Raw genomic sequence first — 26,982 nt, 5'->3', positions numbered from 1 at the left:
TAATCAGTTCTCTTCTCCTTCCTCTTCTCTTCCCTAACACTGGCTTCCTGTTCCTCTGGGGAAGCGCTTTTGACTGGTGAATATATTAATATGCATACTTAAAAGAAACAGAAAAAAAACTGTTTTGTATATTTCCTCTACATAATGTGTTACTGTTCAGAGTTCTTGACCTCCTTAATCAATAGAAATTGATAAGAGGCCAGACAGGAATATTCAGGCAAGGTTTTATTGAGGCTTCTGCTGCAGCAGCAGGGAGTGAAAACAAACATCAAGTTTCCTGGTTTGCTCACTCCCTGGGGGGAGGGAGGACAGCTGGTTCTTTCTATGGAGTAAGGGCAGGGGCGGGCCAGAGGTTGGGCCAGAGGGGTGGCTTAGGTGGTTTGCCCACTTCCTTGGTGGTGGGTGTAGGGGGCGTGCATAGTACTCTCCTTTTCCTTCTGACACCCTGCTTTTGCTCTTGGCTCTTCAGAAGTGGCACTTGGGGTTTTAGAGGTTTTTTTGTATCTTCTTATCCATAATTTTCCCCAATTGCACATGTACACAGTTCTTTTTTATCCCTTATAGTTTCTTTGTATTTTATTGCTCAAGGAGATGTTTGTCCGGGGGCAAGCACCACAGTCACTGCAGCAAAGGGTCTCAGATCCCAGCCTGTCTTATATAGTTGATTATAAATGGTTGGCTCATGTGGTTATGGAGGCGGAGAAGTCCCAGGGGTGGCAGTTGGCAAGCCTGGAGACTCAGGAGAGCTGATTGTATTTCAGTCTGAGATCAAAGTCTTAAGAACTAGGAAAGCCAATTGTGTGAGTTCCAATCTGAGTCTGAAGGCAGGAAAAGACCAATGTCCCAGCTTGAAGAAGTTCAGGCAGAAGGAAATTTCTCTTATTTGCCTTCTTATTCTATCAAGGCCTTCCATGGACTGGACAAGGCACACCCAAATTGGGGTAGGCAGCCTGCTTTACTCAGTCTACAGATTCAGATGTTAATCTCATTCAGAAACACCCTCACAGACACATACTCAGATATACCCAGAGTATCATTGAACCAAGTATCTGGGCACCCCATGGCCTAGTAAGTTGACATATCAAATTGACCATCAGTGGAACTTAGGCCACATGCCCAAATCCTAGCTGCAAAGGAGGCTGGGAAAACAGCATCTGGCCTTTTAAACTTACACAATGAGAGATTTCCACTGGGATCCTGGGTGACTGAAAAGAATGGCAAAAGTGTCCTTCCGCTAGAATCCAGGTTTCCTGATTCCAAGCTTTTCACTATGTCATGGTTGCCACATGTTTTTCCCCCTTTTCTTTCAAAAAACAAGCTCGTCGGGTGAGAGAGCACTGAGAATTCCATTCTTTAGAATGTATTTAATTATTTCTACACTGGAGCAAATGCCTTGGATTGATGTTTTTTCATGGGAATTCAAGCCCCATTCTCTTTGGCAGAAAGTCCTAACTATTTTTGGAAGTTGGAAAAAAATTCAGAGAATCTGGTTCACTTTTGGTCATGTACAGTAATGTTATTTTTATGTATCTAGGACAGTGACATGGTCAATGTTTATTTTTGATTGGCTTTCTGGGGACACAAGGGTGGGCTAAGAGGTCGGGAACATGGGAGGACAGTCACTCACAGTTAGCTGGAACCTTGTGCTGGTGGAATCCTCACTCACTAGCAAAAGCCCTCCCTCCCTGAGTGCTTGAGATTGCTCCCTCAGAGCCTACCAGGCCTCTCTTTGGTCTTCTTTTCCTTTCAACTTGGGCTGGAATGTTCTCTAAGATTTGGTGCAAAGTGTCCTAGAATTGGGACCCCAGCATTTGAGTTGTAGTTCTGCCATTTAATCACTGTGGGCATTGAGCAAGTTACTTACTCAGAGTCTCAGTTTCTTTATCTGTGAAACCAGACTGTTGGATTAGATAATCCACAGTCAGGGTACTTTGGCTAAGAATCAAAATATCCAAGTATAGGAGTTCCTGCTGTGGAGCAGTGAGTTAAGAATCTGACTGCAGTGGGGTGGGGCGCTGTGGAGGTGTGAATTTGATCCCCAGCCAGGCACAGTTGCTGCAGCTGTGGCTCAGATTCAGTCCCTGGCCCAGGAACTTCCATATACCATGGATGTGGCCATTAAAAAAAAAAAAAAAAAAAAAAAATCCAAGTATAAAAATGACTTTAAAAATAAAGAAGTTAAAAAAAATCTTTTTTTGCCTTTTAGGGCCGCACCCATGGCATATGGAGGTTCCCAGTCTAGGGATTGAATTGGAGCTGTAGCTGCCAGCCTGGTCCACAGCCACAGTGTGGCCAGATCCGAGCAGCGTCTGCGACCCACACCGCAGCTCACAGCAGTGAGGGATCATTAACCTAATGAGCAAGGCCAGGGATAGAACCTACATCCTCATAGCTGCTAGTCAGGTTTGTTTCCTCCAAGCCACAATGAGAACTCCAAAAATAACTCCATATTATGTTAAAATCAAAATTCTGGATTTAAGGTTATTTCATGGATTGGTTCAACAACTCAATGAGATATTAAAAAACATGGGCTCTTTGTCTTACTGCACTGTCAACTTTAGCATGATGTTTCTCCTGACAGTTGTATGTGGCTGCCAAAGTCCTAAGTGTCAAGAGTCCATCAGATCGAAGAAGAGAAGTTGGGGTATTATTTCCTTGTGAGTCTTTTTATCAGGGAGGAAACCTTTCTTCAAAGACTCTAGCAGACTTCTTAGGTCCCATGCATAGTTTCTAAGGAAGATGTGGAAAAGACTTGCAGAATCCTTTCTAGTCCAAGTATTCTGTGATTCTCTGGTTGACAGTCTTCATTAGCAAATACAAGGATCAGGCTTTGACACCGGCTCTCAGGTGTTGGGTTTTGCGTGACTTTGGAAAGATAAAGAACAGTGGCCTCTTCCTATGAAAGGCACATGGAGTGGATCATGGCAATAGTCTTCAGAACATTTTTTGTGGGGGAAATAATGAACTGTCTGTTTCTGGGAGTAATTTCTTTAAATACAGAAACATCATATAGATATACTTGATATATGCTTCCTATAAAGTTTGTATTTTGGCCTAATTTCTTTCAATATTGCACCCTAGTGGCAGGGTTGAAAGTATCCCATTTACCATACTCATAGATTGTCTCAGTGCCTGCTTCCAGGGAACCCAGACAGTAACACCTGTACATGTCTGCAGCATAATTCTTCCACTGAGACTTGCTATCAGTTCCATACAGCATCTTCTTTTATGGATGCTTCTGGCACCATAGTGTCTGCAGATCACATGGTCCTACTGGCAGGGCTACCCTTACCATAGCCTGAACCTTTTCTGATCTAGGCCATACAACTATCTGGCAGCCTTTTGTATGACCCAGTATATGGGCTGGCAAAGCATCCCTAATGTGGGATATGCTGTCTCCAGAACTTCAAAAGGCTCACCAGGGCCTGCACTTCCTTAGCAGTGGGGCTGGATCCTTCTTCCTGGAGACTTGGCCCCACCTTCAATCCACAGGACCTAAAAACTATCTGAGGCCCAGAACCTGGGCAAAGATCATGACTTTTGACTGGGATGAATGCTCTCAGTCTCTCAGTCATCTGTCCTTAACTTTTTATACTGGTACAAATTGAGGAGTACCCTGTCTGACATCTATTTTGATCCTTTGGATGCTCTGCTTTGAGTTAGGCACCTCAGACTGCCACTATAGCCCTGCTGGTTTCTGCAATAACTGCAATCCACTGGCTTCTGGCAGGCAAGGGCTGCCACCAGCACTGTATGTTTTGGGGTTCTGTTGTTCCCTTTCCTCCAGTAAGCTCAGCTCTGTAGTGGTATTTTGTAGCCTGGTCAGCCCTGGTCTACAAAGGGAGCCACCTTTGAATTTTTCACCCCTCTTGGTAGTATATACCTTATGGCTTGACAAATGTCCTTTGGGTCACACACTGCGGCACATCACCTTCTGGTCACATGTAATATAGCCATTCCATCGTGCCCACTTCCCTGGGCCTCTTTTTTTAAAAAAAAAAAAATTTATTGAAGTATAGTTGATTTACAATGTTGTGTTAACTTCTGCTGTATAGCACAGTGACCCAGTTATACATATATATTTCATATTTCATATTCTTTTCCATTGTGGTTTATCAAGGGATATTGAATATGGTTCCCTGTGCTGTACAATAGGACTTTGTTGTTTATCCATCCTGTGTATACTAGTTTGCATCTGCTGATCCCAAACTCCCGATCCTTCCCTCTCTCATCCCCCTCAAGCTTGGCAACCACGAGTCTGTTGCCTGTGTCTGTAAGTCCGTTTCATAGATGTGTTCACTTGTCATATATTAGATTCCACCTATAAGTGATATCACATGGCCTTTGTCTTCTTTTTTCTGACTTATTTCACTTAGTATGATAATCTCCAGATCCATCCATGTTGCTGCAAATGGAAAAATTTCATTTTTTATGACTAATATTCTGTTATATATATATTTATATATATAAAACATCTTCATTTTTTGTGACTAATATTCCATTGTGTGTGTGTGTGAATATGTATACACACACACATACCACATCTTTATTCATGTGTCGATGGACATTTACGTTGTTTCCATATCTTGGCTATTGTGGATAGTGCCGCAATGAACATACAGGTACACATGTATTTTCAGATTATAGTTTGGTCTGGGTATATGCCTAGGAATGGGATTATTGGATCATATGGTAACTCTATTTTAGTTTTTTGAGGAATCTCCTTACTGTTTTCCATAGTGGTGCACTGATTCACATTCCTACCAACAATGTAAGAGGGCTCCCTTTTCTCTAAACCCTCTCCTACATTTATTATTTGTAGATTTTTTAATGATGGCCATTCTGAACAGAGTGTGATGGTATCTTATTGTAGTTTTTTTTTTTTTTTTTTTTTTTATTATTTTCCCACTGTACAGCAAGGGGGTCAGGTCATCCTTAGATGTATACATTGCAGTTGTAGTTTTTTCCCCCCTTATTGTAGTTTTGATTTGCATTTCTCTAATAGTTAGTGATGATGAATATCTTTTCATGTGCCTATTGGCCATCCATCTATCTTTGGAGAAATGTCTATTTAGGCCTTCTGTCCTTTTTTTTTATTGGGTTTTTTAAAAAATTGAGTTTATGAATTCTATGAGCTGTATGTATATTTTGGAAATTAATCCCTTGCCAGTCACATCATTTGCAAATATTTTCTTTTTGTTTGTTTGTTTTGTTTTTGTTTTTGTTTTGCTTTTTAGAGTCGCACCTACAGCATATGGATGGGTTGAATCAGAGTTACAGCTGCTGGCTTACACCACAGCCGTAGCAACACAGGATCCAAGCCACATCTGAGACTTGCACCACAGCTCATGACAACGCCAAATCCTTCACCCACTGAGTGAGGCCAGGGATTGAACCTTCAACCTCATGGTTCCTAGTCAGATTCATTTCTGCTGCGCCATGACGGGAACTCCCAAATATTTTCTTGCCTTTTTTGCATTTTAGGCCACACCCATGGCATGTGGAAGTTCCCAGGCTAGGGGTCGAATCTGAGCTACAGCTGCCGCCCTATGCTACAGCCACAGCAACATGGGATCTGAGCCATGCCTGCAACCAACACTATAGCTGACGGCAACCCTGGATCCTTAACCCGCTGAGCGGGACCAGGGATTGAACGGGCATTCTCACGGATACTAGTTGGATTTGTTTCTGCTGAGCCACGATGGGAATTCCTGCAAATATTTTCTTCCAGTCTGTAGGTTGTCTTTTCACCTTGATTATGGTTTCTTTTGCTCTGCAAAAGCTTATAAGTTTGGTTAGGTCCCATTTGTTTATTTTTGCTTTTATTTCTGTTGCCTTGGGAGACTGACCTAAGAAAATATTGGTATAATTTATGTCAGGGAATGTTTGCCTATATTCTCTTCTAGGACTTTTATGGTGTCATGTCTTATGTTTAAGTCTTTAAGCCATTTTGAGTATTTTTGTGTATACTGTGAAGGTGTGTACTAACTTCATTGATTTACACATGGCTGTCCAGCTTTTCCAACACCATTTTTCTGAAGAGACTGCCTTTTCTCCATTGTATATTCTTGCTTCCTTTGTTCCTTATCTAGAGGGGTGTGGCTTTATTTCTGGGCTCTTTGTTCTATACTGTTGATCTGTATGCCTGTTTTTGTGCCAACACCACAGTGTTTTGATTACTGTAGTTTATAGTATTGCTGGAAACCTGGGAGGGTTATATCTCCTGCTTTGTTCTTTTGCCTCAGGAATGCTTTGGCAATTTTGGTTCTTTTATGATTCCATATAAATTTTAGGATTACTTGTTCTAGTTCTGTGAAAAATGTCATGGGTAATTTGATTGGGATCACATTAAATCTGAAGTTTGCTTTGGGTTGTATGGCCATTTTAACAATATTAATTCTTCCAATCCAAGAGCATGAGATAGCCCTGTGCCTCTTAATCCCTTCATCTGCCATTCATCATGATAATTCTGGCATTTCAACTTCAATTAGCCTGTCCATCACCTTTTCCTGATCTCTTGGAGCCCTCATGGTAGTGAATTTATACTCTCTCCTGGGGGTTTCTCCAGGGTGTTGAATCCCACCTCTCAGAAAAACAGTCCCAAGTACAAGCACTATTGATTACCAACTTTATGTCTCAGCTCCTTTAATCAAAGACCTCAGAATCTGGTCCTGCATATTCTCCCCTGGACCTGCCAGTACACAGACATAGGGCTTGGTGCTGCTTTGTGACATTGTCTGTTCTAGTCCCTTTCCTCCCTTATCAGCTTAGCATCAAGGGATATTTGGATGGCACAACTCCTTGGCTCCCACAGTCTCTCTCCCAGTTGTTTATTATCCTAAGTATCAAAGACAAACACTGATTTCCCTAAAGAAAAATGTTACAGGTATTTTCTAGCAGTCCTGAACCTAATAAGAGACTACATTGGTCAGGATAGATAATGCAGTGCTTTGGTAACATAACCTTCCAAATCTCATTGACTTCATGGAACAAAGATTTAGTTCATGCTCAGGCTAGAGTCTAACTGAGGTCAGGTAGTTTTACTCAGCATTTCATTGCCAATGTAAGACTCAAGTATCTAGACTTCTTCCCTCATTTGATTATGTTATCTAGATATGGGGTTTCCAAGGCCTCCTCAAAGGGCAAAGAGTATGATGGAGGGTTGGAAGAGATGTTTTTAATGACCAAAGTAACACACGGCTTTAATTACTTTTATCTGTATTCCATCAGTTCCCAACATGTCTGCAAAGAAACCCAGATGATGCCTTCTTTTTTATGTGCTCAGAAAGAAAAATTGGTATAGTGAACTAGGAAATGATTTTGCTGCAGAAACTAAACTCCAAAATCCCCCATTTTCCTAAAAGATAGCATCTGTCCCCAGTTCCGTATTTGCATATGCTTCTCTTGGTTTTAAATTCCAAAGGCATGAATGCCCTTAGTCATGACTGAGAGATTTGGAGAACAAGGTTCAACTTGAGAGTGTGTATGTATGTGACCACCTCTGAGGCCACCCAAAAACTAAGTATTCACTAATGGAATTATTTGTGCATCCTCTCAATACCATTGGTGCAGCCGGCTGAAGGTCTGCTTCCTCCATTCTACAAAGGAGAAGATTTCCTGTCCTTCGGAATCTACTTCTCACTCTTCAAGTGCCATAAAGTCTTAGATGCCTCTTGATGACTGTGAGCGTATGTGAGACTGCATCTCCTTCTGGGGATTCCCAAAAATAACTAGGGAAAGGGTGTATGTTTCAAGGGGGCAGCCTGATACTCTGTGGGTACAGGTGAAACAAAAATAGGACTTATGCATTGTTGATACTTCTGTGACTTCTTTTTGTATCCTAGACTGGGAAAGTGTAGGAACATTTGAGCTATGTTAATCTTACTCTTTTGGGGGGGGTTTGCTATTTTAAATCTTTATATTTTGCGGTATTGCAGTTAATTTTGGAATCAGTGAAGCATGAGTTTGAGTCATAGCTCAAGTGCTTAATATATTTTGGTAACTCATTTACTCTTCCTGAGCCTCAGTTTCTTTGTTGGTAAAATGGGGGTAATAATACCTACCCAAGTAGGGGGGGAGAAAATAAAATAATGTGCACACAACACTTAGAATGATTTTTAACATAAGGCTTGACAATGACGTAAATGTTATAATTATCTTCCTGCATCTATTTTAGGCTTTGATAAGTCAGGGATCAGGCCCCTCTGTGGGTAGCATAATGTCATGAACATTATAGGTACCACTGAATAAGTATTGAGATAATATGAGAAAACTTATTAGTGCTTTGATTGTCTCTGTTAGAAATGCCCTGTGCAAATTCAAGACATAATAAGAGTTACAAACTCTTTTTAGAGCATGTTTTTGATTCCCTATCAATAGATTACACATTTTAGCAGTTGTTCGACAGCAGCATTGGTTTTTTTGTTTGAGTCAACTCTGACTGCTTGCTGACTACCCTTTGTGAACCTGTGGAAAAGCAAGATGTAAGACAGTGGGCTGGGATGAATGGAGAGAAACCACTGTCAACAGACAGGCAGCTGCAATTGCAACTTCGTTATCACAATGCCCTAATTAAGGGCTAATTAGCTATTATTGATAATTCAAGTATCCATAATGAGCTAAATGCCCAGGTGAGAGATGGAGGGCTGATGACAAAGGTAGAAATTAGCGACAGTAGAAACAATCGCCATTCAAAAAAAAAAAAAAAAATGTTTCACCCAGTAAGAATGTTGCTGCACTGCCAGAAGTTTCTTAATTTCGTTTTTACCTTTAATTGAATATAGCTTTAAGAATATTGGGACTTGGGCTTGGTTCTGTTAGAAGCTATTTAGTACTATAAATCAAAATCCAGCAGAAGCTCTTCTTACAGGAAAAGATGGGGGAAACAAGGTAACTTGGTTCACAGATCAATTCAAAGTAGCATGTGTTAAAAATAAGTATTAAATTATAGAGCACTTTCCGTAGTACAAATATAGACCCAGCAATCAAATTGAAAGAAGTTAAGGGTTCTACTTCCAGGCATCAACTCAAGGTGGTATCTGTAGACTGTTGGGTAAGGTACAATGAGCTAGTGAATCAATACTCAATAGTTTTTAAAAAGTGCATATTTCAAACAAATTTTTGTAATCAAAAGCACCGGGGAAAAGCTCTTCTAATAAACATTTACTTTCTTGTTGCTGACAGATACTTCCACCATGTTTATTTTCATTATTACTCTCCTCATTACTATCTCAGATATTATCAGCAATACGGTTAAAAGTTGGACTGGCTTTTTTTCTTTCCCCCCTGCAGGGATCAGGGATATAATCACAGACCGAAGAGAGAACACACTGAGCTGAGGATATTCAAATCCGTATTTATCCACTGATGTAACCAAGTTGCCTAAACCCTGGGTGCCTCAATTTCTCCATCTATAAATTGGAAATTACTTACAGATATTACAAATATCAGAAAAATTACTCACCGAAAAATTATGTAGCATATGTGAGAGAAGTTTTCAGGGCCTCTTAGGTATTTTCTATACACAAAAGGCATTGTGTATTCCTCTGACCACAGGTGTTCCTTCCTGTTCCCCAAACAATAAAAATCTCATCAGAATCTGTAGAGAGATGCCATTTTTGAATAATAAGAATGAGAGTTTTAAAAATACACTACAAAGGAAAGAGTCACACCAAAAAATTTGTGATTTACAAAAAAAAAAAATGAGGTTATTCTATAAACATGAATTCTTGGATCCAAATCTTGAGATGTTTGTTCACATTCTGGGAGCCCAATTTTAGCGTGTGAGGAAGGGAAGAGGTCTTGAAACTTCATTGTAAATAAGAGACTGGAGCGTGGAAGTGTGAGTTGAAAGGATGCTGAACAAAGGAATCCTGCCAACTAAGGCAAAAGGACAAGGAAGGGACCCACAGAGGCCTCTGGCATAACGATGTCCCCCTTGGAAATGCCCACAGCTCCAGCAGTGTCTGCACAATTGTTCCCTTGCCTGAGGCTCTCTGAAATGCCAGATACCAGGCCTCTCTTCCCTCCCAGTGGTTCCTGGCATTTCCACTGCCTGCCAGATGTGGGGATTGGGCACTGGCTCATAATCAGCCAGGTCAGGTCTGTCCTTGAGTGGGTCCTTCCAAACTCATCTCCCTGACCTCCTTCTGCATTACTATCATCTCTCTACTATACCATGACCTACTGGAGACTAACACAATTTTTCAAATGAAAATGGCAGTGCAACACTAAACACTTGACCCTCATCAGAGGCTTCCTCCTGGTAGGCCACTGGCTCAGTAACCACAGGCTACAGAATTGCAGAGCCATTATCTCTAAAGAACACAAATTTAAATGTGTTGAGTTTTTATGTGAGCTGTAGTCTACTCTGGTGGTTCTCAAAATGTGACCTGAGGAGCTCTGAGGGCATCCCTGAGAACTCTGCAAGGGGTCTGCAACATCAGAGCAACATTTACGGTAATGTTAAGAACTTACCTTTTTAACTGCATTGACATTTGGACAGATGACACAAAAGCAATGGTGGGTAAAGGTGCTAAGTACCTTAACACAAATCGAAGCAGTGGCACCAAATTGTACTAGTTGTCATTGTATTTATTCACCACCATGCAGTCGGTACAATTTTTTAAATATTCTGTGTGATGATATGGGAAGTCTGCTTCATGAAGCTCTTCCATCATCAATGAAAGCACATTGTCTTGAAAAAAAACTTATGTAGTTGCTTGAATTAGAACTTTTTTGGAATACCATTTCTACTTGAGGGAATGACTGACAGACAAATTATGGATATTCATATCTGAGTATTTGTCTGACAGTCCCCCCCCCCCAAAAAAGAAAGAGGAAATGCCACTTTTAGAAAAACAACTGGCAGTAGTTTGCTAATGTTAAAATCTGAGATTTCAATCAAAAATCAAAATTCTAATACTTGTGTCCATCACTGTGAGCTTGATAGCTTCCCAATATTGAAAGATTTTGAGATCAGTGTTGTATGAACCAATATTAATATTATATGCCATCATTATTACTACATATTAACAAGTATAAATTTTTATTACTGTCTGAAAGAATGCATTTATGTTCCACATTTAATGGCCATTCTGTAGTTCTGACCCCACTTCTGATGCAACCTTTATCTTTGCCATTTTCTCTCTATATTTGTGAGGTTAAAGAAAATTAAGAGAAATGTAGTTTAGGCCCTTAGAATTTAATCACATTGATTACTGGTGTAATTCTGTTTCGATTTCTTGGTAATGTTTTCTTTGCAATTACCAATTTAAAAGGATCTGCCATTCAATTTTCTGCATTGTTAGGAAGACTCTTGGTGTCCTAAATTAAATAAATCTGTAGTGCCTTTAGATCCTGAGAAATATGTGCTACGTGAATCTGGAAAAGCAAGTCGTTTGGCCTCTGGCAAGCAATTTACCTCTGAATTTTATCAAGAACATCTTTTTGAAATAGTGACTTCATCAGTAAATTTGTAATTTAAGATGGCAAATGGGATTGAAATATATTGGACTTTCTGTTTTCTGACTTAATACTAGCAATATTTTTTAGCCCTTCCCTCCTTGACCCACCCAGAACGTGAGCTCTCTGACACTGGCCCAGCAAATGGATAGATGATTCTTGAAAAAAATGTGACCTCTTTTTGAGCTATGGATATTTTGCATGTATTCATAACCCTTCTACTTGCCAGTGAATTATCAAGCCCAGGAAGGAAGAACCTAGTTTTTGCGGAGGAAAGTAAGTCATATGGAAGGGATTCAGTTGCCTTAGAAATGAAAATGTACTGAACCTATCCAAGTCCCAGCTTTTTATTTTCAGGCCTATTTCACAGCTAGGCATTCTTTAAGAAAAAACCTCATCCCCCCTCAATTTTAGCCCTCCCAATATTAACTACCTTGAGTGTCTAAACTGAACTGAGTGATTCAACAGAGGCATTAGTGGGCTTCTGCTTAAATATTGCAGATTCTCTGCCAAATAGCAAGAATTTTTTTTGTTGACAGCAGGCTCATGTGTTTCTAATGATTGCTCCAAATGAGCACGAATGAAGACAGGGGAGGAGAACGACTCCTTCCAACACACTGTAGTTCAGAAATGTACTTTGGAGCAGCCCTGTTTGACACCATTTATGATTGGGATTAGCAATTACAATTAAAACTAGCAACTGAGCATCGTGGTGAACAAAGTCTGAGGTCAGAAACTGCTATTTTGTGGCTTTAAACATGTTTAATTTTCTGAGTCTGTGCTTTCTTTATTGAGGTATGGTTGAGGTACCATATTATATGTTTCTGGTGTGCAGCATAGCGATTTGAGTCTGTTAAATGTGCATTGATGGTAGTAATACCTGTTTCACAGTGTTGTAAGGATTTAATGAGAGAACCCATGTGAAGCATGTGAAACAGGGCTTGGCACAGAGTTAGGGCACCATAAAGGTTAACTGTATGTATTGTTATAATTATTACTCGTTTTGGAAGAGCAGGTTAGAGATTTGGACTAAAGACAATTCATGCCTCTCAACTCATAGGCTGATGAAAAATTAGTGAGTGCTACACATGGCCTTATGTTACTAAAAACTTTCCTGGATTTGCAAAAACAAGCTCAGCAGTAGGATAATTGTGCCTGAAATCTGCTTACTCTTCATCAACTACACTTGGAGAAACTTACCATTTGATTCCAAAGAGGAGTCCAGTGGGCTGGTGGGGTTAACTGGGAGACAGAGGTTTCTCTTTTTGGCAATGGGGTGGATCACATTTGGGCCCATTTTGGGAGCTTATACCTCCTGAAAGCTTCAATTCTGTTAATTAGATTGGCACCTTTGGGCCTACCAGGTAGAACAGATCCTAAACGATTCTGGCAAGAAATCTTCTGTTTTTTTTTTTTTGTTTGTTTGTTTGTTTTCAATTTTAGGCAATTAATCAGTCATTTTACAGAGGTGAAATTATTAGTTGCCAGCCTAGGATTATCCTGGAATTTGTAAAATAAAGAGATGGTTTATAGACTATATGATTAAGTGAAGTAATTCACCACCAGTGGAAAGTTGTGCTATAGAAATTCCTATTTCACAACTTGTTTGGGGAAGAGAGATTAGTAGGTCCTAAACTATGCATATGTTACGGGTTTTGATACTGAGTCAAACTTTCTAATTTAGAATTTTTAAAAGAAGACGTAGTCTTTGTGAAATATCTTCAGTAATGGTTAGGGTTTAATTGTTTAATTTTGCTTTAAGGTAATCTGTCACATTATAAGATGATGAATTTTTCATTTCAGAATGATCAAGGCTGGGCTTTAGCTTTTACCTAGAAGTGTGTAATTAAGACAACTTCTAAGTGAAAGGTAGCATAGGTAGTATGTTATCATTCTTTCCATCCTTGCTACTCACAGTGTATCTGTGGAAGAGCTGCACTGGCATCACCTAGGAGCTTGTTAGAAATTGAGAATTAGGAGTTTCCTTGTGGCACAGTGGGTTAAGGACCTGGTGTTGTCACTACAGTGGCTCGGGTCACCTCTGTGGTGTGGGTTTGATTCCTGGCCCAGGAACTTCCACATGTCTTGGGCATGGCCAAAAAAAAAAAAAAAAAAGGTGGAGATCCACCTCAGACCAACTGAATCAGAATTTGCACTTTAATAAGATCACTAGGTAATTTGTATGCACACCCAATTTGAGAAGCATTGTTTCAGATCACAGGAAACTAATCAAATAATTAGAGAGCCAGCCTTCAGCCTTCAGTATCTTATTCTATATTCTCATCATTCTACCTGACAGTGAGGGTCAGAATAATTTTAAGAAAACCACTCTTTTGAAACTTATGACAAATTAACCAAAATTAAGTTGAGACATTTCAAATACACAGAAAAGTACAGAAACTAGAGTAATAGACCATCTGTAAGCCTACTACTGACTTTAAAAAATAATTTTAGTATTTGGCCATATTTGATCCATTTCTCTTTCCACCAATAGAAAAAAAATTGTGATAAAATATGCATAACACAAAAATGACCATTTTAATCCTTTTCGTGACACTAAGTACATTCACATTGTTGTGTAATACCACTTTCCCTCTCCATATTTTTTTCATCATCCCAAACTGAAATTCTGTACCTATTAGACACTAATTCCCCCAGCATTTGGTAACCACTACTTGACTTTATGACTTGGCTCTTCTAGGTAATGTATACAATTGGGATCATACACTATTTGTCCTTTTATGTCTGGCTTATTTCACTTAGAATAATGTTTTCAAGAGGTATCCATGTTGTACCATGCTCAGAACTTCATTCCTTTTAAAGGTTGGGTAATATTCTATTCCATGTATGTGTCACATTTTGTTTATCCATTTATCCATTAACATTTGGGTTGTTTTTCCCTCTTGGCTATTGTGAATAATGTAGTTATGAATGTTGGTATACAAATATCTCCTCAATCTTTGCTTTCATGGTTTGTTTTTGGTTGTTTCTTTTGTTTTGTTTTTTTGGTATATACCTAGAAGTGGAATTTCTAGATCAAATGGCAAGTCTGTGTTTAAGTTTTTGAGGAATGAACCCGGTCTTTCATATGCTGCACCATTTTATATTCCTACTAGCAATGCATAAGAGTTTCAATTTGTCCACATCCTCCCCAGTGTTTTGTTTTTTAAATAATAAGTATCCTGATGGATTTGAAGTGGTATGTCATGTTTTTGATTTGCATTTCCCTAGTGATTAGTGATGTTAAACATCTTTTCATGTGCTTGTTGCCCATTTAGTGGAAAGGTCGTTCACCCTTTCCATGTGGGAACACAGTGAGAAGTTGGCAACCTGCAACCTGGAAGAGGGACTTTACCAGAACCCAACCAGGCTGGCACCATGACCTTGGACTTTCTAGCCTCCAGAACTATGAGAAATGCATTTCTGTTGTTTATAAGCCACTCAGTCTGCGGTTTGTTGTGGCAGCCTGAATGGATTATGACTAGCACACTAAATATAGCCTTTTCCAGTTTGCTTTTCTTCATTCAACAATATTTTAAGATTACCCAGTCTGAAATGTACACATCTAATTCATTCATTTTATTCATTGTTTATCATTCTGCTGTATTCACATTGAGTCAAGATATTTAAATTCATTTCTCCCATGAGGGCTAGCTAGGTTGTTTCTAACTTTTAAAAAATAGCAAATAGGAGTTCCCGTTGTGGCGCAGAGGAAATGAATCTGAGTAGTATCCGTGAAGATGTGGGTTCAAGCCCTGGCCTTGCTCAGTGGTTTGGGAATCTGGTGTTGCCGTGAGCTGTAGTGTAGGTTGTGGATGTGGCTCAGATCCAGCATTGCTGTGGCTGCGGGGTAGGCCAGCAGCTAGAGCTCTGATTCGACCCCTAGCCTGGGAGCTTCCATATGCCAAAGGTGCAGCCCTAAAAGGCAAAACAAACAAATAAACAAAAAACAAACAAAAAAACCCCCCAAATAGCACTGCCACAAACATATCTGTACACATCTTGCACAAACAAGAATTTTTCTATGATAGAAAACTGGATGTGGAATTGCTGGTATTATAGAGTAGGTTGGGGGATGAAAGTTTTTAACAACATAACCCAGGCATTCAGGAGCGAAATGGATATAAACGGTAAAAGGACCATTAACTGGAGCTGTCACTAGTTACTTGATTAGATTATATGTGTCATTTCCACTAGATTTGTTCTAAGGGCTGCTGTTTTTATTGTAACAATGTGATGGTGGATGAGTTTCACCATCTGTTGTCATCATCTGGTTACCTGGCTGAATCTTCTAGGAAGCAGGCTTTCCAATGGATCACTGCCAGCCTTGCCCTTAACTTCCCAAAGAATTTTCTCACTTGTTAGACAGCTGGAGACAGTGATACTCTAAGTCCAAACAGATTGGGTTCAGACACTTGAAATGGTAAATACAAAGGTATCCGCAATTTAAAATATATTTTTAAAATCAGGAATCTGAATTAGCATTGAGAGAGAGGGTATTACAGAAGCAGATAACTCTGAGGCTGTTAACTGAAATCAGTTAACATTTTACTTCTCCAAAAATGCATCTGGCAGAGAGACTGCATGAAGGATCTTATTCTTAGCCTTTAACATGAAGTTATTAATATAGATGCTGAACTGGCACACAAGACTGTCCTCTCACCTGGACGCTTGGTAGTCAAGCAATGAGAACAGATCAACTATAGACCTTCCCCCCTTTTAGAATCAGCCTCAACCATGAATTCTTTGCAAGACCTATTTGCAACGTCATTAAATGCTTTCATGTTGAAATAAACATCACACTCCCTAACATTCCAAACCAGCGGAAGACAACCAAAACAAAACCAAACAGAACCTGGCCTGTGTAGAGACTAGAATGCTAAGTTAGTAGAGGCTGGGAAGTGGGGAAAAAGGGAGATAGGGATTGAAGGGTACAAACTTTCACTTGGGTTTCCAGAACTTACTCATCTTCCAACATATAGCATGGTGACTGTTGTTAATAATAACGCATTATATACTTGAAAGTTGCTAAGAGTAGATCTCAAGGGTTCTCAACATACACACACACCCCAAAAAGGTAACTATTGGAGGTTACCCTTGATATGTGGATTAGTTTGATTGTGGTAATCATTTCACAATGTAAGCATATATAAAAAATTACCTTGTATGCCTTAAAATATATAATTTTTACTATTATTATTAATATTTTTGATTCTTAGGGCTGCATCTATGGCATACGGAAGTTCCCAGGCTAGGGGTTGAATCGGACCTACAGCTGCCAGCCTACACCACAGCCACAGCAATGCCAGCGCCGAGACATGTCTGCAACCTACACCACAGCTCATGGCAATGGTGGATCCTTGACCCACTAAGCGAGGCCAGGGATTGAACCTGCATCCTCCTGGATCCTAGTTGGGTTTGTTAACTGCTGAGCCACCATTGGAAGTCCTATAATTTTTATTAAAACAACTAAATTTAAAACACTTTTTAAAAAACAAAAAACCTATTTAAACCATGATTTTTAATACTATTGTTATTGGCTTTTATAATTCCACAGATTTGACTAAATCCTTTGACTGTTACACCCTGGGTCAACTGCAACAGAGACTATAGTTTTACGTATAAACATCAGACTAAAATCTTTGGAAAGTATAAATAAATACGTATTCAAAAGCTAAGTCACTAAAGTTGCTAGAATACATCATTGCCGATCCCATCCGCCATCAGGTTGAATATTTTTCAGCCCAGGTTGAATATTTTTCAACCTGCCCAGGATGCAGAGGCCATCAGGAGATATCTCTGAACTGTTTGAGCTAGAGAGCCGGTATATTAGCAAGATCACTGGTTTGAGCCAGAAGCCTGGCCTTGAAGCCTGGTTCTGTCATTTACTATTTCGATGGCCTTGGGCAAGTCTCTCAGCTTCTCTCTATTTTGCAGTTTTCTCACCTACCGAAAGGCAATGACAAAAACATACTTACCTCCAGGGACTGTTTTGAGGATTTTACAAGATGGTGAATGGAACAGTTGTTTTCAACTGTAAAATCTGTGAGCTGTCGCATAAGCCTTAATGGTTCCCACTAGTGAGAGTGCCCAGGTCCTGAGTGAGAGTTGTACGCTTATTACATATTGATTATGTTTTAGGTAAGAAATATCATGTTCTGTTTCATCTTTTGCTTCTCTATTTTCTGTGAGATTTTGTTTTTTGCCCTCTTCAATTTTGCTAACTATGAGGCAATTCATGGATTTAACTAGGACAGATTGATAAGGGATTATATTACAAATTGGGACCATGACCTTGGAAAAATAATCTGTTTGAGGATTGGAGGTTATTATATTTTTTCGTTTAACTGAATTTTAATGAGTTATTTCAATAAAATATTCAAGAGTTAGAAAGGCAGTTAAGAATCCCCAACTGTGCATCCTCTGAAGTTCAAATGTTTTCAGATTCGGGCTCAGATTATAACTAGTCACAGCCATTTGTGCCTAGTCAGGGATTGTCATTCCTGACAGACATAAATTATATAAAGCCTACAAGTTATCCACTCAATGTGCTGAACACAAAGCTCCCATAAAAATGAACAATACATGTATCATATGAAACACGATAAAGGATGATACACTCCACTGGGATGTTTTGATAAAGCTAGTTTGGAGAAATCAGTTTTGCCAACCCTCAGTTAGCAAAGATCTATGATTCAAAACAGGATTTCCTGTATGCTACCAGAAACATCCGTGACTCTTGTTTTTTTTTTTTTTTTTTTTTTTTTTTTTCTTGGCCGGTTCTGCTAAATTTCCCCATTTGGAACTTTCAGTCTCTTGCACACATTTTTCCCAAGCCCCGCATATAGTATGTGGGGCTCTGCCTTGCAGAATGGCACCTCGCCAAAAGGAAGAGTGAAGGCCTGATATCTAACCATGTGCCCTCTCAAGTTTGTGTGTATTCAGAAAAAGGGGTACTTCTTCCTAATTTGTATAAAGTTGCATGGCTAACAGAGGCTCTACTGGCCTCTCAATGTCTTTTCTTATCTGTGTTCTCCCCCATACCCTATTTTTCTCTGTCTGGTCACCCTCTTAACATCTATGCCTCTCCAGCTGTCCCACAGGCCATTCCGAAGCTCCCTCACCTTCTTGTTTCCAAGGAACCACTTCTAACTCCAATATCTTTTATAAGATCTATTCACATGTATTCTTAATAGCATCATTCAAAATGCATGAGGGAAAACAAACTTCACTGGCTCAATGTGTTGATTTTCATAACTATAAAAGGGGAAAGCTAGGTTGAGCTGAAATGTAAAATTATCAAGAGCAAAACAGGAAACAAATGTTTGCTCAGCCAACCATTTCCTACTGAGGGCTCTCGGTGGAACGTGGTCTATGAAGAGTTGGCTGTTCAGCCTTAAACAGATTGAAGTGATCCGTGGCAGGGGGAAGAACACCAAAGCCAAGGGCTGCCTGGAAGCGCGGGGGAGCGCCAGACCCCTGAGCTGCTGCAGAAAGGCTGACTGTGAGGGCCCGCATCTGTGTTGAAGGGAAGTCTTTGAAAGCTATCTTTTTAACAGGATGATTGTGAAAGCTACGAAGAGGAAAAAAAAAAAAAAAAAAAAAAAAAAAGGCAGCACAAAACTGCCACTTGAGCATTGCTTCCTGTCCATGTCGCTCTAGCTCTTTGCTGACGGATATTCTTAGGCCTTCTTTGGCTTCAAAGGTTTCCTCTTTTCTATTTTTGGTAGCAGAACGTGGATTTAGATCTGCCTTACCCCTCTCGACTACTAGTCTGTGCCCCCAAAGAGAGTAGGGCTGCTGTTTTCTGTTAGAGATCAGTTCTCTTTCTTTTCAGCACCTCCAAATGATTTTTAATATTAAGGACATAGATTTATGGGAAGGAGTCATTGAGTTTTCAAACTGATTTGTAGTCTCCTAATTTGCACATTCCTTTCTCTAACAGGGGCATCTCAGAGATCATCTCCAGTAACAGGGGCTTGACTTCTGTGATGAGTGAGAGAATCCAGGTTGGGGAAACAGCCCCAGAACGACCAAAAAGTAAGCAAGGATGATTTGCATTGGAGTAACATGGAATTGATTAAGCACAATCCCATTTGGGAAAGAAAGAACTGATGCCTCTGTAATCTAAGATTAGCTTAATTTACACGGACTACAACAAAAACTGCAAGTTTTTGGAGTGCTCTGTAATGCTGAGGACCCTGACCTGTGGAAAGGAAAACACATTATGTCAAAGCAGCATTTCTAATTTCATGGGTGTTTAGTTTCATGCCCTCTATTTCTCAAGTCACTTCTGTTTTTCCTGATTTCATGACCACCCACCCAACTCTGCTGGCCCACGAATAATAACAACCTTGCACGAGTTGTCTTTTATGTCCATAAAACCCAACTTTCTTTTTTTTTTTTTTAATTTTTAAAGAAGTATTTAGTCCTCCCATAAAAATATGGGGCCGCCCACTTGGCTGAAGGCAGAGCTGGGGCCCAAGAATGCTGCCCTGCAGCCCAGCTGCCTCTGCCCACGTGGTCTTCAGCAGGGTCCCTCTCAGGGCTTTAAAAGGGTGACAATCTTATGCTTGAAGAGGATTATCCTGGCAAGTTGTAAACTGAAGAATCAGGCGGGTCTCCCCACCACCCCCAAGGTTATCCACATGCATCTGCATCTGGTTTGACCTTCACAACCCTCTAGAAACCATGAACCCACACCCCATGAATATTCTCCTTGTGCCATTGGTTTTATTTTGTTTTGCAAAGAGCAAAACGAACAGAAGCATTTTGGGATTGAGGGGGAGGGGTGGCATTTGGAGAATTAATTCTAGGCACTTTGCAAATGGATAACTGACAAGGAAAAAGCCCCTAGTCTAGGTCACAGTAGTGGGTTTCCAGTACTGGAGAAGGTGTCTTTAAATATATTTTACATAATGGGTTTGAGCAGCAGGCAGCATTATCTGCTAAGTGGCTGTAGTGACAGTGAGCTAAAAAGCTACATAATGGAGTTAAAAAGAAAGCCTCCCTTAACTTTTTTTTCCAGAGCATTTTTACCCTGCGGAATTTTTTAGGGGTTATTTTAAATGTGTCCCAATGTCAGACTTGTTCAGAAAGAGCGTTTGTGTCTCCCAAGAGAATGATGATTTGCGTTCTCCTCCCTCTCTCAGCAAAATGTTAACTTTTAATAGACTATCTAGCCTTTTCTGTATAGAGTGTGTCCTCCCTCAGAATTCCTATGCAAATATTCAAACTCTGGGACTGGGAGAAGGTTAAAAGGAATTGAAGAAGTCTATAGTGGCTCTTTCTGAGATGCACTCCAACACTTGGCAGGATGAGGTGTTCATAGCAGGTGCTGGATTTGCTATAAATGGACAATTTATAAACAGAGCTGACAACTGGGAAAACAGAGCGGTGGGGAATGCTGGCATTCCAGGGGCCAGCGGTTGATTTCCTATCAGATGGTCCTCAGCATGGAATTATTGATAGCCACTGCTCTGAAAGCAAGCCAGTTGGCTGACGCATAAAAGGGCCGTACCTCAATTCATGCCTGATCTGCTGCTAGATATTTTAAATAGGTCAGTGCAAATTAGCTTCTTCAGGTTGGTATTTCCTTAATTAGCAGTTTAATTGCAAAGCCCCCACCACTACCACCACCTCGACTGAATCTAAAGCTCTTCCTTCTCTGTAATGCCGGATGGGTCTGAAGGAAACAAAAGAGGAGCTGAGGGCAGAGGGCCGAGGGGAAGGATTCAGAGCACTTTGTTTAGTGCCCAGGGTCAGCACAGAACCTGGCAAAGGCAAGTCTTGCATGCATCCGAGGGCAGTATTTTTGGCCCTGTCTCCTGGGGGAGAAAGGAGCTGAGCCTTTGAGCACTGAGCCCTCTTATTTCTCTTTTGCTGTTTGTCACAGGCTACCAGTCCACTAGGACATTCCTGAGCCCCCTCAGCAAGGTTCTGCTTTCCAAATACTCATGGTGCTTTCCAGGGATCACATCTGTAATTTCTGTTGTCTCTGTTTTTTTGACCCCCCCTACCACCACCGGCCATTGAAATGTTTGGTGGTGGTTCCTGGATAGACAGCACTGGATGATGTTCCTGTGTGTATCTCCACAGCCTTGCATTGGTGCAGAGTTCTCCTGAGGGCTAGTGGAGTGGCCCTATCTGTTTGTTCTAGCTGTATGAGTGGCTTTTCCAGGGGACATTTGTTTGGCTGGGTCTCTACTTTTCTCCCAACCACACCCTATTGTTGCTCTCTACAGAGGAACAGACGGAGGGCCTGATTGTGCAAAGACCTTTGACTGCCTTACAAGGAGTGAAAATGGCACAGGCCCGAGATTCAGTTATTGAACTGGTTGCCCATCCCAACACGAGGCTTGGCTGAACAGGAGGCCTGTGGGATTATAAAGCACAGGACTTTGAGGGAATCCAGAAGAGGGACTGTTTGGTGCGACATAATGACAAACACACATGAATTAGAGAGGAAGTGGAGGCATTGAGGCAATTGATACTTTTGTTAGTGGCGGGAGGTCTTTGTGAGTGGACAGGCCTGACAGGTTGTAATGAACATATTTTTACAAAGAACTGTACCAGGGTCAGGAGATACAAGGAAGCACAGGCAGGACTTTATGATGCTCTTAAGGAGATAACGCCATGTTCTTGTGAAAGGACTGTAAAATGGGAGCAGCAGGACATGTCAAAGCCATGCATGACAAGGGAAGGTTCTAGAAGTGTCCAGGAAATGCTGGTGGGTAAGGGAAGGATTGACAACAAAGACAGGACTGAAGTGGGGCTTTGGGGAGTAGGAGTACATCAGTAATTGGAAATGTGAAAAGGAGACTTTCCAGGTGGCTGGATTCCATGCTGAGAGCCTGGTGTAGGAGCTGGCCCCAGCTCGGGAGGAGAAAAGAGACTGTTCTGGGTGGTAAGGCAGAAGGGTCCCACAGTTCCGGAGGTCACACAGAGTGGGCAGTGCATCTTGTTGGGCCTGTCTCCCCAGGGAGGGCGGGGAGGAAAGCATTATGTCAGGAAGGTGAAGGCAGAGGAGAGAGTGGCAGTCACTGCAGGAGGACCTCGCCACGTCCAATCTCACAGTGACCGAGGCTGAGTCTGCAGAGATTCGGGGACTGCATGGTGAGCCCCACCAAGCTGCCCTGCGCAGACAGAGCACACTTCCTCCCTCCCAGCCCCTGCTCACCCTTCTACTTGGCCAGGGCCACACAAGCTTCTGCTTACGGAGTTTCCCCACAAGCTCAGAGCCAAAGCGAAACAAAGACAGATTCATTTTTTCAAAGTTCACTGTCTGACTCTTGGATTCCCATTAGTGTCGCCTTGATTGATCTGAGGCCTTCCTGGACATTTGGATAATTGCCTAATTTCATAGCTAACTCAGAAGGGCATCTTTGAGATCTGGGAGCATCTGCTCAGCTTCAAAGACAGTTGAAGAAAGCGCTACGGATCTGATCTGGGATGGGAGTGGAGTCTGCCTGGTCAGGGAGGGCTCACCTACTAACCTCCCCACCCCCGCCTCCCAGGGAGGAAATGAATGTGGAACACTTTTTCCTGACACTCCCCCCACCCCACCCCCGCCATGTTATGACACACTCCAGTGTGTGGCCTGGAGACAAACAGCTTGGGCATCGCCTGGGAGTTTGTGAAAAATACAGAACCTGAAGCTCCACCCTAGGCCTCCTGGTTTGGGATCTGAGAGTTTTGCAAGATCCTGAGGGATTTAGATGTGTATCAGAATTTAGAAGTGCTAAGGATCACCTGTGGAGTATTTAAGACATTCCCTGGCATAGTGCCTACCCTAGGCAGATTAAGTCAGATGCTGTAGGGGTGGAGCCCTGGCACTGGGTAATTTTTTTTGTGTGTTTCCAGATGATTCCATGAGCAGCTTGAAAACCACTGGCCAGGGTGAGCCACTCTGTTTCCAAGGCACCAAATTCCCCTCATGTTGTAAAACAAAACACCAGTAACCTTTTAGCCACAGACCCAGACGGAGTGAAAATAATGCTGACTAAGCATTTATCCAGAAGCTGGTTAGGAAACTCCTGGCCAAGAGCAGACAGAACCACTGAATTCATTTGAAAGTGTCAAGACAGTGGTTTGTTAACATCCCCAGTCTTGAGTATTCTCTTCTAGCTTTGGAATGTGGCTCCAGGGAGAACCTGAAGGATGGTTCCCTTGGTCCCTAATCTTGATATCTTAGCAGATGGTTCACAGGCCTGTGCCCTGAGGATCCCTGGTCCCTGTACACTGACAGCAGAAACACACAGAGGAATTCAGAGTATTGGTTTTTCACACACATGCATACTCTCAGTAAACACAAAAATTTAAAAGCCGTTTTCCATCAATCCTCAGGCAAGAGTAGATGTCACATTTTAATAACCATCATAGTTTTCTCAGTACATTTTCTTTCCCATTGGGGCTTTTCAGTTACTTAATGCCAGAGTGCTTTGAACCTTCCTGGGTGAATTTCATTGAATCTCAAGGCAGTCCCTAATTTCCCTTAATTCATACCCTCTGGCACCACCCCCTGCCCCCAGCTCTGCTGTAATATCAAGGATCTTCCACCAATAGATTCCAACTATGAGCCAGTCTTGGTCAAGGCTTGGAGGGTATTAGCAACTCTGTTTCTTCTTCCTGCCTATACCTGGTTCTCCCTGGCCCTGGGATGCTCAGGATGCTCGTGGGTCTGAGCAGGCTCTAGGAGCTGCAGCCTTTCTTTTCATGCCTTACTTTTTGTCCTCTGTGAACTAGGTTTTAAGTATAGCCTGCTTAGCTGGAGTCAACATGTACTCCTTAACCCTTTCTAGTGATTTTTTTTTTTTTTTTTTTCCCCCAGGCCAGATCCTGCTTTGAACCAGGACATCCTAGAATTAGTGTGGTGGTACTTACTTATCTGGCTGGGGTTTCTGGGTGCTCTGTCCACTCAGTAATTCAGAGCATCATGCATACTGGTCTGTGCTCAGCTGGAGGTCACCTTGCCCCTTTGCACACTATAGTTTTGGCCACTGGCCACTCTCCTCAGGGGCTCATTTCCTGCCTGGCCACTTTCCCTTAGCTTTGTCTCCTTGTTCCCTTTGGTTTTCTGTGGGCTTTTTTTCTGGTTTTCTCTTGGGTTCTTTTCTTAGGGCCTCAGCACAGCCCACTGCTCCTGCACTGCTTAAGATACCACAGTTGCAGCACCTGCTCTAGGGGACCATGTGGAGACAATGCCTCCAGGACCATCATTCTCGATAACAGTGGTAACATTATTTTTTGCTGATGAGGAAACAGATTTCGAGATGAACCAGACAGTGGTGGTAAGAAGATCCCAACTTTCTCAGTTCTAGTTTGAAACATCTAAGGCTTCTGCATCATAACATTGCAAGTCGATATGACCATGGAAAAAATTTGAATAACTAAATTGAAATCCAGCATTGACGTAAACTGAAGTGACGTTTATGTTCGGCTTTGTGCTTGGTTCATTATATAATATGTATGTGCATATATAAATAAATTTATAAAAATACGTAAATACTAAAACACACATAAGCACACACAGACATACACTGAAAATATACCAGGGTGTTTGTGAAGTGGGCTCTGAGTCCAGAATAAATATTGTTGCTTTCACTAAAGGTGAAGGACTGCTGGCTAATTGCCGTGTGAGTTTCCTAAGCTGCCGCTCCTTGTGGCTCCTTCAGGGACAGTGGACTACTTATTACTCTCTGGAAGCAGATTCACAAGGAAGATCAGAGGATCTGAGACATCGTTACTGTCTATACAAGAATTTATAATTTGCACTCTGGTATGCTCCTAGGCACTCTTGTTCTGGTGCTTAAAGTTGGTATGCCTTCTGTCCAGACAAGTAACTTCATGGGCTATTAATTATGGAATTAGAAGTCCGAGCCGTCTCATTTTAAAAGATCATAAAATGTTTAAAGGTATGTTGCCTATAAACTATTTTATTTTTTTGTCTTTTCATTTATTGCCATTTTATTGCCCTCTGTTGTGGGCTGGCTGGCGGGCCAAGCCAAGCTAATTCTTGCCCTGTTGTTTTTGAAAGACTAGGTCAATAAACTGGGGCTACAGAAGAGCTGACAGCTTTCCTCTTGCCCCATCTTTTGTTGGGTATGTGGTTCTGCTATGGCAAATCTGAGAGATGGGTGCCGTGAAGTTGGTTGTTGATAGACTGAGAGAAAATATCAGAGTGGGCAGAGACTCCAGGGGCCAAGAAAGCGAGAGAGTCAAGGGGAGCACCCTAACGGAGGAAGAAAGGGGGAGAGCTCCAACATGAGAATCCCACCCTATATTGATTAGCAAAACTGTCCCCACTCTGATCAGGACTCACGGCTCTCCCTAGGACTGAGTCAACGTTAAGTTGACCCTTACCTGAATACACACCCCTGAGTTAGAATGAAACGTGGGCATTTACATGTTAAGGGTCAGAGTAGTTCTCGCTTCTCCTATCTTATTGAATTTAACTCATTCTTAAATTGAAGTAAGAATCTAGCAAAATCTGGAGTTCCTGTCGTGGCTCAGTGGAAATGAATCCGACTAAGAACCATGAGGTTGTGTGTTCGATCCCTGGCCTTGCTCAGTGGATTAAGGATCTGGTGTTGACGTGAGCTGTGGTGTAGGTCGCAGACACGGCTCAGATCTGGCATTGCTGTGGCTCTGGTGTAGGCTGGTGGCTGCAGGTCCAATTGGACCCCTAGCCTGGGAACCTCCATATGCCACGGGTGTGGCTCTAAAAAAAAGGCAAAAAAAAAAAAAAAAAGCAAAACTAGCAAAATCTTTTATCCTGGACTCTTGCTGTTTTTAAACTTTATAAAGACTGATCATCTTTTTTTTTTTTTTGGAGGAATAATATAGTGCCTAATACCTAATGGCACTTAAAAAATTGTAGAACAAATGAATTGTTGCTTTCCTGATAAAACTCCACTTCCCCTAAGAGTTATGTTGGATATATCTTTTTATTTTATTTTTAGATTTATTTTAAAAGTATATTTTTTCATCACATAAGTAATATGGTAAACACAGAATGAAAATTTTCAAAAATTATCCCTGGTCTCACAGACCACCACTGTTCATATTTTTGTGTATTTTCTTACAGACTTCTCTATCAAAAAATGGTTTTGGTTTTTGGGTTTTGTTTGGTTTTGGTGGTGGGGAGTTGGGCAAGTGGAATGTAGGATATACACAGATATTTTTTAAAATTTAATTCAGTGAAGATAAATTTGGTTTGGAGGCTTCCACCATCTTTGGAGTCACTGGGGAGTCTTTGGCACATTTGTAAATATCTGTTCTGAGAATTTAGATTAATAGAGGTAGGGCTAGATAGGAAGAATGCTCATTGTTGATGATGTGAGATGTAGAGAGATTTGATAAGCATTCAGTTGAGTGCAGAAGCTCACCTAGGACTCCGAGTCCGTCTGGTAGTCCTTCTAATAAGTATCCTCATACATAGTCACAACAAGGGAGGTAACCAGAGAAAATGAAGGATGGCCTGCAAGACATCTGGTGGTTGTGAAATAAACTGATTCATTA

At 41.2% G+C, this 26,982-nt stretch overlaps 2 long non-coding RNA genes across 4 annotated transcripts in view; one reads left to right on the top strand and one right to left on the bottom strand.

Moving 5' to 3' along the window:
- LOC106506500 (uncharacterized) overlaps nucleotides 1-26,982 on the top strand; it is a 145,454-nt gene that overhangs the window by 21,718 nt on the left and 96,754 nt on the right. The window contains exon 2 of one of the 3 annotated variants that reach the window (XR_014831349.1): nucleotides 19,409-25,376. The exons of 1 other annotated variant lie outside the window; for it this stretch is intronic. This is a non-coding gene — a long non-coding RNA (uncharacterized LOC106506500). The remainder of the gene's footprint in view (nucleotides 1-19,408; nucleotides 25,377-26,982) is intronic. One more of the 3 variants, XR_014831348.1, reaches the window with a different exon arrangement.
- LOC146395560 (uncharacterized) lies at nucleotides 565-18,648 on the bottom strand. Its single transcript, XR_014831352.1, has 3 exons — nucleotides 18,540-18,648; nucleotides 9,464-9,598; nucleotides 565-4,405 (listed from the first exon to the last, which is right to left on the bottom strand). It is a non-coding gene; the product is annotated as an uncharacterized LOC146395560 (long non-coding RNA).

This window comes from Sus scrofa, chromosome 16 (assembly GCF_054392235.1).
Source record: "Sus scrofa isolate SSC_HxYL_T2T_F1_AM1 chromosome 16, Sscrofa_HxYL_maternal_Yorkshire_Landrace_v2.0, whole genome shotgun sequence".
Classification (NCBI taxonomy): Eukaryota; Metazoa; Chordata; class Mammalia; order Artiodactyla; family Suidae; genus Sus; species Sus scrofa.
This window is presented reverse-complemented; position numbering and strand designations above follow the sequence as displayed.